Below are 10,592 nucleotides of genomic sequence, written 5' to 3'. Positions count from 1 at the left end.
AAAAAAAAAAAACGCCATAAGCAACATCAGAAGAAGTAGAAAAATTTATTTATTTTTTTATATAATGGCAAACGGCAGAGAACATTTCCTTCAAAGTGATGCTACCTTGCTGTCACATCAAGGCAACGTTTTAAACATGAAAACCCGAGGTCAGTATTCAGGACACCGCGCTGACTTAATGAGAGGAAATATTTTGCTAGCCCAGTAATCTGGCTGTTCCCTTCCCGTCCTTTTTTTTCCCATTTCTATCAAATTTCTCTTTCAAAAATATTCATAAGACCCTTCCGTCAAGCAGTCACCCTCCGGGTGGAATTGAGGATAGTTGTCTCTGGAGACTGCCAGCCTCCATGGATGTATTCTGCTAAATCAAAGAGATTTCTTCCAACACTCAGAGCTGAATTTAGCTTTCTTCATCCCTCTTGTATGCAGAATACATTTAAATAGGTCTATGTTCAGATTTTATGCATATTACATATTTTATATTGCATGGTATGTACTGTATACTTAGAGTTGTACTTGTTAGTGTACATACACTAGGATGTGCAGTGGCTCTCTTACATTACAGTATTAACCATGGTTTTCATGCAGATGGTAACCTCAGATATTCTGTTCTGTGTGCTTATATTACCCTTACCTCTATGCTACTCGGGGTGTGCGGTGGCGCAGCATGCTTGGCCAGGTTCCCATTGTGTGGTGGGTCTGAGGTTTGAGTCCTGTTTGGGGTGCCTTGTAGCAGACCGATGTCCCATCCTGGGCGTGTCCCCTCCCCCTCCAACCTTGCGCTTTGTGTGGCCAGGTTAGGCTCTAGTTCACCGTGATCCTGCTTGGGACAAGCGGCTTCAGACTGTGTGTGTGTGTGCTACTTTCATGTAAAATACTCCAGACAAAAAGTTTATGTATTGTTTTAAGTAGTAAATAATAAATACTGTAAATATAAGTTGAATAGTAATTTGTATCCAATTTTACAACAAAATATTAATAAAATGTGATGTTAATGTTTCATTAATTATTGAATGAGTTCTTAATATGCAAAAATAGTAAGATACAGGACAGGATTCTGGCTGAAGTTCCTGGGCAAGTGGAGAATTCTACAGAGAGTACAGAACTTTTACGTCTTTCTCGTTTGTCTATCCCAGACGTTCAAGCTGTCATTTTAATCGGTTTTCAACTCAAAAAGGCAGATTCATGGGGAGGGGCCCTCACTTCATAAGTGCTGCAGAGAACTTGCTGATGATGTAGTATCAATTGGATTTCTGCATGGTATCAGTTCCCACAGGTGGCTGGGGCACTAGATGGGCAGGCAGAACCGCTTCAATGTCTAAATATTTCCATTTAAAAATCATTGCATGGAACAGCGATGCAAATGCAAATTAAAGGCACCAAGAATGCCATTGCACACAGAACAATTTAAATGAAATATAACCTACTAAAATGTTTGATATGGACAAGAAGGAGAACAATGTGAGCTTGCTGCTCATAAATTTCTTAAACCACTTCTTTTTCTTTTACATTCCTTTTTAAAGTCATGATGTGGCAAACAGCAGCATAAATGAGGGTAATAACTTTAACCCTGGCAACGGGGAGGGGATGAAATATTAGCGATGTGGAATCATTGACCAGTGTCACCAAAAGGAAGCAAACCTTCATAATCAACTGCAATATGATGTTTTATAAATTAGATGCTTTTGGGTACATCTGTTCCCCAAAGTCACACAGCTGGTACAAGACAAGTAAATCTGCATTGCGAATTTTGGTGATGGGAGTATCACCATGTGGGTCGTTGGGCACCACCCTGTTTCTGGTTGTTCTTCATTGTCCCATCAATGAGATCCAGACAGAAAGCGTGAAGTAGATTCAAAACATCTTGTGCAGGTTCCCATGTAGCACAATTATAATAAAAGAACAGGTTGCAGTCTCTTGCAAAACTTTAAACACAACTTGGTGCATGCATCACACATCGCGTGGTCCAATTTGAGTTCAGATGTTCATTATCAATGAGCTATTTTGCATTTAAATTGGATTTTCATTCCAAACAGATTATGTGGATGATCTCTTTTTATGATCCCTGGTCAGGGCAGACAGGCAGCCATGAGCTCACTCTCACATGCGCAAGTCTGCCTATCCGAGGTGCTTATTCCACGCAGCCGTTCCTTTTATTAGCGGCCTGCTAATCCGAACCAAAGTTGATATCCAACCGCTCCTGCCTGTGTTTCTATTTCACAGTGCAGAAGATATATTCTGTACCCAGACTCACATGAAGTATGTCCTCAGATTTTGCATATTTGTGAAAAGCAGTTTCTGCACTGTTGTCTTCCTGGAACAAGCCATGCTGTAAATCTGTTTAGGGATAGCTTAACATCTGCATCTTCAATTCTCTTACTCTATGAACAGTGATCAAATATCCCATTTTGGTTAAGGCTTATGTTTAAAAGCTTGACATTACCCTTAATTCCACTGCATAACTCTTTTATTGGCGAATGAGATCATTAATTTTACTTTATGGGAGTTCATAATTTATCTTATTTAAATTTACATTTATTCATCCAGCAGACATTTTTTTCCAAAGTGACCTACATCTCATAGAAAATACAATTTGTGCATTACATTAGAAGAAAGAGACATAGCTGCAGATGTGTGATTCTTAAATACAGTTAGTTTGTTTCTTTCACCAAATGCACCCACATTCATCATGCAAGTAGCTGCATAAAACTTTACCAGAATATTGCGGATTCCTAATCACCTTCCAAGTGTTTTTTTATTTATTTATTTTGGGGGTGCAGTGGCGCAGTGGGTTTGGCCAGGGCCTGCTGTGTGGTGGGTCTGGGGCTTCAGTCCTGCTTGGGGTGCCTTGTGGTGGACTGGTGTCTTGTGTTGCCAGGTTAGGCTCCGGTTCACCGCGACCCCACTTGGGATGAGCGGTTGTAAACATTGTGTGTGTGTGTGTGTGTGTGTGTGTGTGTGTGTGTGTGTGTGTGTGTATTATTTATTTATTTTTTCGATACATACAAACATTTATATTATATTGCAGGAGTGGCTTTGTAAAGGACTGATCCGAGCATCATCATGAACATGTATACCTTATGGGCATGAACATTTATACCATATGTGAATTTAAGGGATCATGGGCAAAGAGAGTCCGGAAGAGATGAGTTTTAAGACCCTTTTTAAATGTGGACAACGATTCGGCAGTTCTCAGCAAGAGGGAGAGGTCGTTCCACCACAGAGGAGCCAGAACTGAGAACCTTGTGCTTTTACCTTTCATGCCTGGGACCACCAAGCGGCCAGATGTAAAAAAACGTAGTAGTCTGGCTGGTATGTAGCAAATTATCAAGTCCTGTAGATAGCTGGGAGCAGTTCTGTTGATGCATTTGTAGGCCATAACCAGTGTCTTAAATTTAATCTGGGCAGCTATGTGAAGCCAGTGCAGAGAAACAAGTAGAGGAGATACATGCGAACGCTTCAGCAAGTCAAACACAACTCGGACAGTAGCGTTCTGTATCAGCTGTAGAGGTTTGATGGCAGTAGCAGGAAGGCCAGACAAGAGAGAAAAATCAACAGACAGACAAAAATCTGTAAATTTCTATATACAGATGAGTAAATATCCCTTTAAGTTCTGCAAAAATTTTCATGAAACGCTGTTGGTGGCACAGTGGTGCAGTGAGTAGTTCTGCTAACTTACAACACCTGGGTGGTGTGAGAGAACTTGGGTTTAATGTGTATGGAGTTTGGGTGTTCTCCTTGCGTCAGCATGGGTTTCCTTCTGCAGTCAAAGGACATGCAGTTTAGATTTACTGGTGATGAAAAAATCCCTGTACTTTGTTTGTGTGTGTGTGTGTGTGGGGGGGGGGGGCTACTCTATGATGGATTGCTGTCCTCTTCAGGTTACACCCCCCCCAGCCTTCAGTCCAATGATGCCAGGATAGGCTCTGGATCACCTCGCCTCCAATCAAGACCAGCGATTATTAAAAATGGATGCAGTAAGACTGGTGTAAGCCTCCAAATAAATTTACATTATATACATATGTGTTATATTTATCTCATCTTTTGTGGTTGCTCTGTGTGCAAATGGGAGACTGGAATTAGAGCAAGATATTGTGACTTTTTTATCCCCCCAAATACTTGGTACATCAAGTAATACTGAAAATTACTTTTCCACAGCAGGCAGATGAAAGCTTTTCACCTTCTGGAATGAGTGTAATATAGAGGCTTCAAACTAAGTTCCATGTTTCCAGGTCTGAGTAAAATATTTCACTGAAAATGGTAATCATTTGAAGAGCTATGAAATAAAAAAGAAAAGTGGGCCATTAAGCAAGAGATTTATTGTGAAGAAAACACGGATTACACAAGGATATGAAATGCAGGGTGACTTTTTTTTCTGCATTTTATCTGCTGCCTCCTCTGCTTACTGATGTTATGGCCCTTTTTCACTGAGCTATTGCCTTCTCGTCAATGAGAGTAAACAGGCTGTGGATGAAAGGATACGTTCACCCTGCTCTGGCCTGGTGTGTTTTTATTTTAGCGGTTGGCCCCATCCTACGCAGTGGGCACAAAATGTCAGGTGTGACAGCAATATTTTATGCCAGGCTCTTAAGTGTGGCTGAAATGGTAAGCGTGTAAGGAGGAAAACCACTTTCAGTACTCCTGCATTTCATCTGTAAAGCAACAACATACACATGGCCAGAAAAGGGATGTAGGATACACACACACACACACACCATCTGAACTGCTTGTCCTATACGGGGTCACGGGGAACCAGAGCCTAACCCGGGAACTCAGGACATAAGGCTGGAGGGGGAGGGGACACACCCAGGATGGGACTCCAGTCCATCACAAGGCACCCCAAGCAGGACTTGAACCCCAGACCCACAGGAGAGCAGGACCTGGTCCAACCCACTGCACCACTGCACCCCCCAGACAAGGGAAGTAGGATATAGTGCAGTTTTATTTTTATTAATAATTATTTGACTCATAGGGGGGTGCGGTGGCGCAGTGGGTTGGACCAGGTCCTGCTCTCCAGTGGGTCTGGGGTTCGAGTCCCGCTTGGGGTGCCTTGCGACAGACTGGCGTCCCGTCCTGGGTGTGCCCCCTCCCCCTCCGGCCTTACGCCCTGTGTTGCCGGATAGGCTCCAGTTCCCCGCGACCCCGTATGGGACAAGCGGTTCAAAAAATGTGTGTGTGTGTGTATTTGACTCATACCTTTCTCCAAAACCTCTTACAGTGATACGTTGGGACAGTGTTACTCAAGTCATTTATACAGCCTGGTAACTTTTACTGGAGTTATTAAGGGTACACACCTTGATCAAGGGCATTGAAGCAATGGCAGGGGGGATTCAAACCACTGTCCTTAGATTGCAAGGTGATGGCACTGCCAGCCCTGTTTACAGGGGAAAAGTTGATCAGTTATGTGTGATCTTTGTTGAACTGCAAGAAAATAAAATAATACAGAAGTTTATTTGCATATGATAATTTCAACTCTGATTGCTTCAGCTGACAGTGTTTTAATCTTCATCTGAAAAACACACAGTGTGGGTTGGTGCTGGTTGGTATAGAGTATAAATTTTTAAGTAGTTACCCAGGCATCATTAGCTGTGCAAGTTTAGAGCCACATAAAATAATCCCTTATTTATGACACGGTGCTGGGTACCATATTACCCCATGCGTGGTAGCAGCCTGTTAGCGTGTACTGAATGTATAAGATATGCAGCTCCATGGGGCCGAGAACCATAACAATAGTATTCCTTCCAATACTGATTTAGCAATTGTGCGAAGATACTTTCCAGGGAAGGAGACCAGCAAAGCTCTGTTCAAAATGTGATAATATAGAACATTTAAATCAGTAATCAGGCATAAAGCACATTAATATTTTCTGTACTGTATCCTTTTCAGCTGTGGAAAAAACATGATTATTGGGGAAAATAATGTGATTAACTTTAAGGAACATAAGCCCCTTTAGGTCTCTGGGGTGGAAGCAGAGATCACACATTGAATCAGCAGAAACTCAGCTGCAGACTTTTAACAAGCCAGACAGTCAATACCAGATTTTCTTGGCTCCCCCACCCTCCGTCCTCTTTTTTATCTCTTTCCCAAGTGCATCCACCCACTGGTAAGTTTTTACAGCATAGTCAAAACTAAAATATGCTTTTTTTTTTTTTTTTTAGCAGCATGATACCTGGTGTTTTTTTTGCGCTCATCCAAATAAAATACGACAAACTGTTTTGAGCAATAATTGCAGATATGAACTCTCGGTGCTTCAATCTCATTTCCTCTCTCCAGAGCACACGGCAGCCTGTCCAGGACACGAGGTATCACTTAGAGTCCCACAGTCTCGGTGTAGAATCAATAGCACATTTGCTTACAAATCAAATTCCTACAAATGCAATTGTCTGGTTAGCTTCACTGGCACTCACTTTACCTAACAATTACATCCATCAAATCCATGCAATTGAATCCCTTGAACAGATCAGCAGAATAATTGAAAGATACTTATAGTCTTATTTATTTTAATTGATCTCCTCCCATAATTCCAGCTTGATTGTTCATACCTTTTAAGTGTATATTGCACACGAAAGAATCCTGCTGCTGTAGACTAAAATTTATCATTTTAGTTCTGCCATGTAATATGGACACACACACACACACACACACACACACACACACACACACACTTTCAGAACTGCTTGTCCTATACAGGGTCACAGGGAACCAGAGCCTACCCAGTAACACAGGGCATAAGGCCGGAGGGGGAGGGGACACACCCAGGACAGGACACCAGTCCATCACAAGGCACCCCAAGCAGGACTCAAACCCCAGACCCACTGGAGAGCAGGACTGTGGTCCAACCCACTGCACCACCGCACCCCGATATGGACTTATCATTCTTAATAATATTATGTCAAACATATCCTTTGTATGCTATATTAACAGCTGTAATGAATATCCAAATCTACAAACAAGTAGCGTTTAAAGCTGTTAATGTTAATAGCAGTAATAAGAATATTAATACTGCATACAATATTATTAATCATGGCCATCTTCATCATCATCATCAATGAACAAATGAAGAACAAAAACAAAAGATTTGCAATCAGTGACAACCATGGCTCATAAGAGAGATCCTCTGGGTCCCAATGCCTCGGGTATGAATGTGTAGAAAGGGTGTACTCTTTATATATGGGGACTGATGGCACTTCAAAGCTGTGACTTTATAAATAATAAAACTTAAAGTCCTAAACTCGAGTCAGCTGCAAGCATTTCTGTTAAGAATAATTAATAATTATCCCTGAATGAATATTTATAAATGCACCTGCTGTGAGTAGCCAAGAGCCCATGTTTTATGCACATTGCCATTCTTGTCAATACATAATGAGCAGGGAATAGTGGAATTCATCCAGTGCAAACAAAATGCACTGCTTACATTGGTCTTATAGCACATTTGTGACATTCTTTACAAGACCAGTGTTGAATTTGTGTGTATTTTTTTTGTATATGAATATAAGAAATGTCTACTGTATGTTTTGTTCATAACACAAAGTTTTTATCCTTTTAACTTACACAGTACGTATTATTTCCCCAGATTATAAAATAAACCTCTGCCAAACAGTAAATTTTTCTACTTATTTTATTACATTTTAGCATTAAATAATAGTTCATCTTCCTGTTGTCAGCAATCCAAGCTATTTCACACTGAAGTTTCAATTCTGCGTTAGCAGTAAGGCATTTTTTTGCTTAAAAAAGTCTTTTTTTAATCAAATTTTTTTATTTGTTAATATTAATAGAGGAGACGTAATAAAAAGAATATCAGTTATTGTGTTTGTGTCCTAATTATTCCATCATTTGTTATGCAGAAAGTAGAATATGTAACGGAAATGAGTGCATCTCCCCGTGATGCCACTGACAAGATCTGTTTATATGTGTGCGTGTCTTGCGGCATGTTAATCATGCCTTCCAGAAGACTCAAAGTATGGCGGAAGGTCCTTGGGACCTTAACTCTACAACTACTTTGTTTGCTTCGAGGGTAAACAACAGATAAGGGTATTGCCGGAGGATCGAATTATTCTGTAGCTTCATGTAATATTTCGTGCCCTCACCTTGGCCTTTCTGTGAAAGAGTTATGTGAGTTGCTCTTCATGTAGTTATAATGTACGTCAGCTCTGCCTGTTATTCTTAAAGAGCTGCGATAACATGCCAGTGTGGTGTTGTTATAGGTGTTTTGATCTGGGTCTTTTGTGCACAAAAAAGCAGCTTGGGGGGGAAAAAAAAAATTGTATGCTTAATTTTATCATATTTCAGCAATAGTGTAAAAAACCACCTGCATGAACAAAGGTTAAAACAGATTAAAGGGCAAATTAAAGGGCTGAAATACATGAATGTTTTATATGCTTTCTTTTTCATTATGTTTGTCCTTACAAGCAGCGGCATATGAGAAAGCATATTGTGTCTTTGTATCTATTTATTTATGTAAACAAGGGATAAATTAATCCATTGCATGCTTTATTTTCATAAGAAAAGCAAGGACAAGGAGTAAGAAAAGAACTTAGCCCATCTTTTCATGAGTGCCATCATTTGGGAATGCTTCAAACCTCTGTGGAAAAGATGTTAACAGTTTCATTTTGGACAGCCCGTTGTGGATGAGTGTGCCCACTGTTATTTTTTTGGAAATGGATAAAATACTCAGTGATACCCTAGAGATGTACTCCAGGTGTGTTATATGCCATCAGCATGGGTGAACTTGAGTTCATTGATGCTGCAAAAAAAAATAAAATAAACATCCATTCAGTCTCACTGTTTCCACGGTACATCCAGCTGTCATCTTCAGCACCATTTGTTGTCATTTTCACACCCGACTACACTGGGGCATTTGTTACTGGAAAGTAGAACGCAGAGTTATATAGATTTTCGTTATTTCCTTGTTTAGCTTAAGCTTTTCTCCAAAGCATCTTAGAATGGTTTACCAATATCTACAGTTGGCTGATTTTTCCTAGAAAAAGGCATGATACTTTGCTCAAGTTTACTACAGCAGGAGGTGGGTTTCAAACCTCACTCTTTCAAGTGCAGCGCAGAGTATAGCTACTACACTACCAGTTGCTCTATGGTAGATGGTGTGAAAATTGTAAAACATATTGTGATTTGTGTAGTTCAGTCCTAAATGCAGTATTGGTGGATTATGTTTGAATCAAATAGGAAGGTGAAAAAAAGGCCATTTCGTTGTTGTACAATGCTGCTTTCAGACTATACTGTGTAGTCATAGGTATCAACTCTACTTTGTGATTGTTGCCACTACTATGGAAATGACCATTGTCTCTTCTGTGAGATTTTCACTGTGAGTTCCCTTGTTGTTAATTTTAAGCAAACCATTTATTGGACAGATGTTTCCAGTCAGTCACAAGATTAAGCACCTCTTGCTATAAATGAAACTTTTTCGTTCATTAGAAGAAAAAAAAAATCTACACGGTAAAACTGTCACTGATCTCCATGAAAAATTGACTTGTAGGCCGAATGAAAGTCTATATACTCTAATAAGGCCAACATTATAAAAAGAGGTTTACTAGGGTGAATCAAAAATAGACTGTACCAACTCACCTTGTAATACCTAATAACATGCATTTGAAACGGACACTTTGCACACCATATGTGAAAGGAATGTATAACTGTGTGTGTGAGTGTGTCCAAAGGATGCTGAGCTAATAATAATTGTTCTGTTTTCAACTGAAGATGACAGATTTAAAATGTTTGAGATTACACAACTTACATTTCAATGAACATAGGGTTACTATTCTGAAACTATAAGCTAGAACTTCCAAACTGCTATATTATTCAGCCACAAGGTACCAGTCATTCTGCATAAAATCTGTAAAGTTTTCCATTTTTAAACCTCTTGCTCTGTTTAAGGTCATGGTGGCAAAAGACCAGGCAAGATGGAAGGAACTTCTCCAACTCCCCCCAGGGTATTCTGAAGCACTCCCTGGCCATCCAAAAGATTTAATGTCTCCATTGTGTCCTGGGCCTGCTCCAGGGCCTTCTCCCAGTGGGCATTCCTATTGACCTCCAGTGGAAGGTGCCAGGGGGCATGCTAACTGCATGCTTAAGCTACTTGAACTGTCTCTTACTAATATATCTAATGGAAAGATTTCATATAGTAGTATAAAATATCATGCAAATTCAACTATTAACATGAGGCCATCAATCAATATTATTAGTGTGCCACAAGTGCAATATAAACAATCAGCCATTAAATCCTGAAGTTTGCAGATTTTTATTAATCTTTCCATGCAGGAATAAATCAGTGCTGTTATCAGTATAGACTTATAAAGATTTTCCTTGACACTCAACCCATTCTCAGAGGAACTGCAAAGTGCAGTGTAATGGATGTTGATTGACTTTATTAAAGTTGTGTTAAATCTTCAGTGCCACAGGGCTCATTCCATGAATAAACATCTAGTTTATAGGTATTTTTTTTAATTAATTTCCTGGTGAGAATTTTTTTCTTAATGTTATGTTTTTTTTTTCCTTTTTTTTTTTGTTTCTTGTGCACCGGTTCATAATGGACTTCAGAAGAGCTATAATAATTTAAAAAATCCTTAAAAAAATGTAAT

Source organism: Scleropages formosus, chromosome 12 (genome assembly GCF_900964775.1).
Source record: "Scleropages formosus chromosome 12, fSclFor1.1, whole genome shotgun sequence".
NCBI classification, from domain to species: domain Eukaryota; kingdom Metazoa; phylum Chordata; class Actinopteri; order Osteoglossiformes; family Osteoglossidae; genus Scleropages; species Scleropages formosus.
This window is presented reverse-complemented; position numbering follows the sequence as displayed.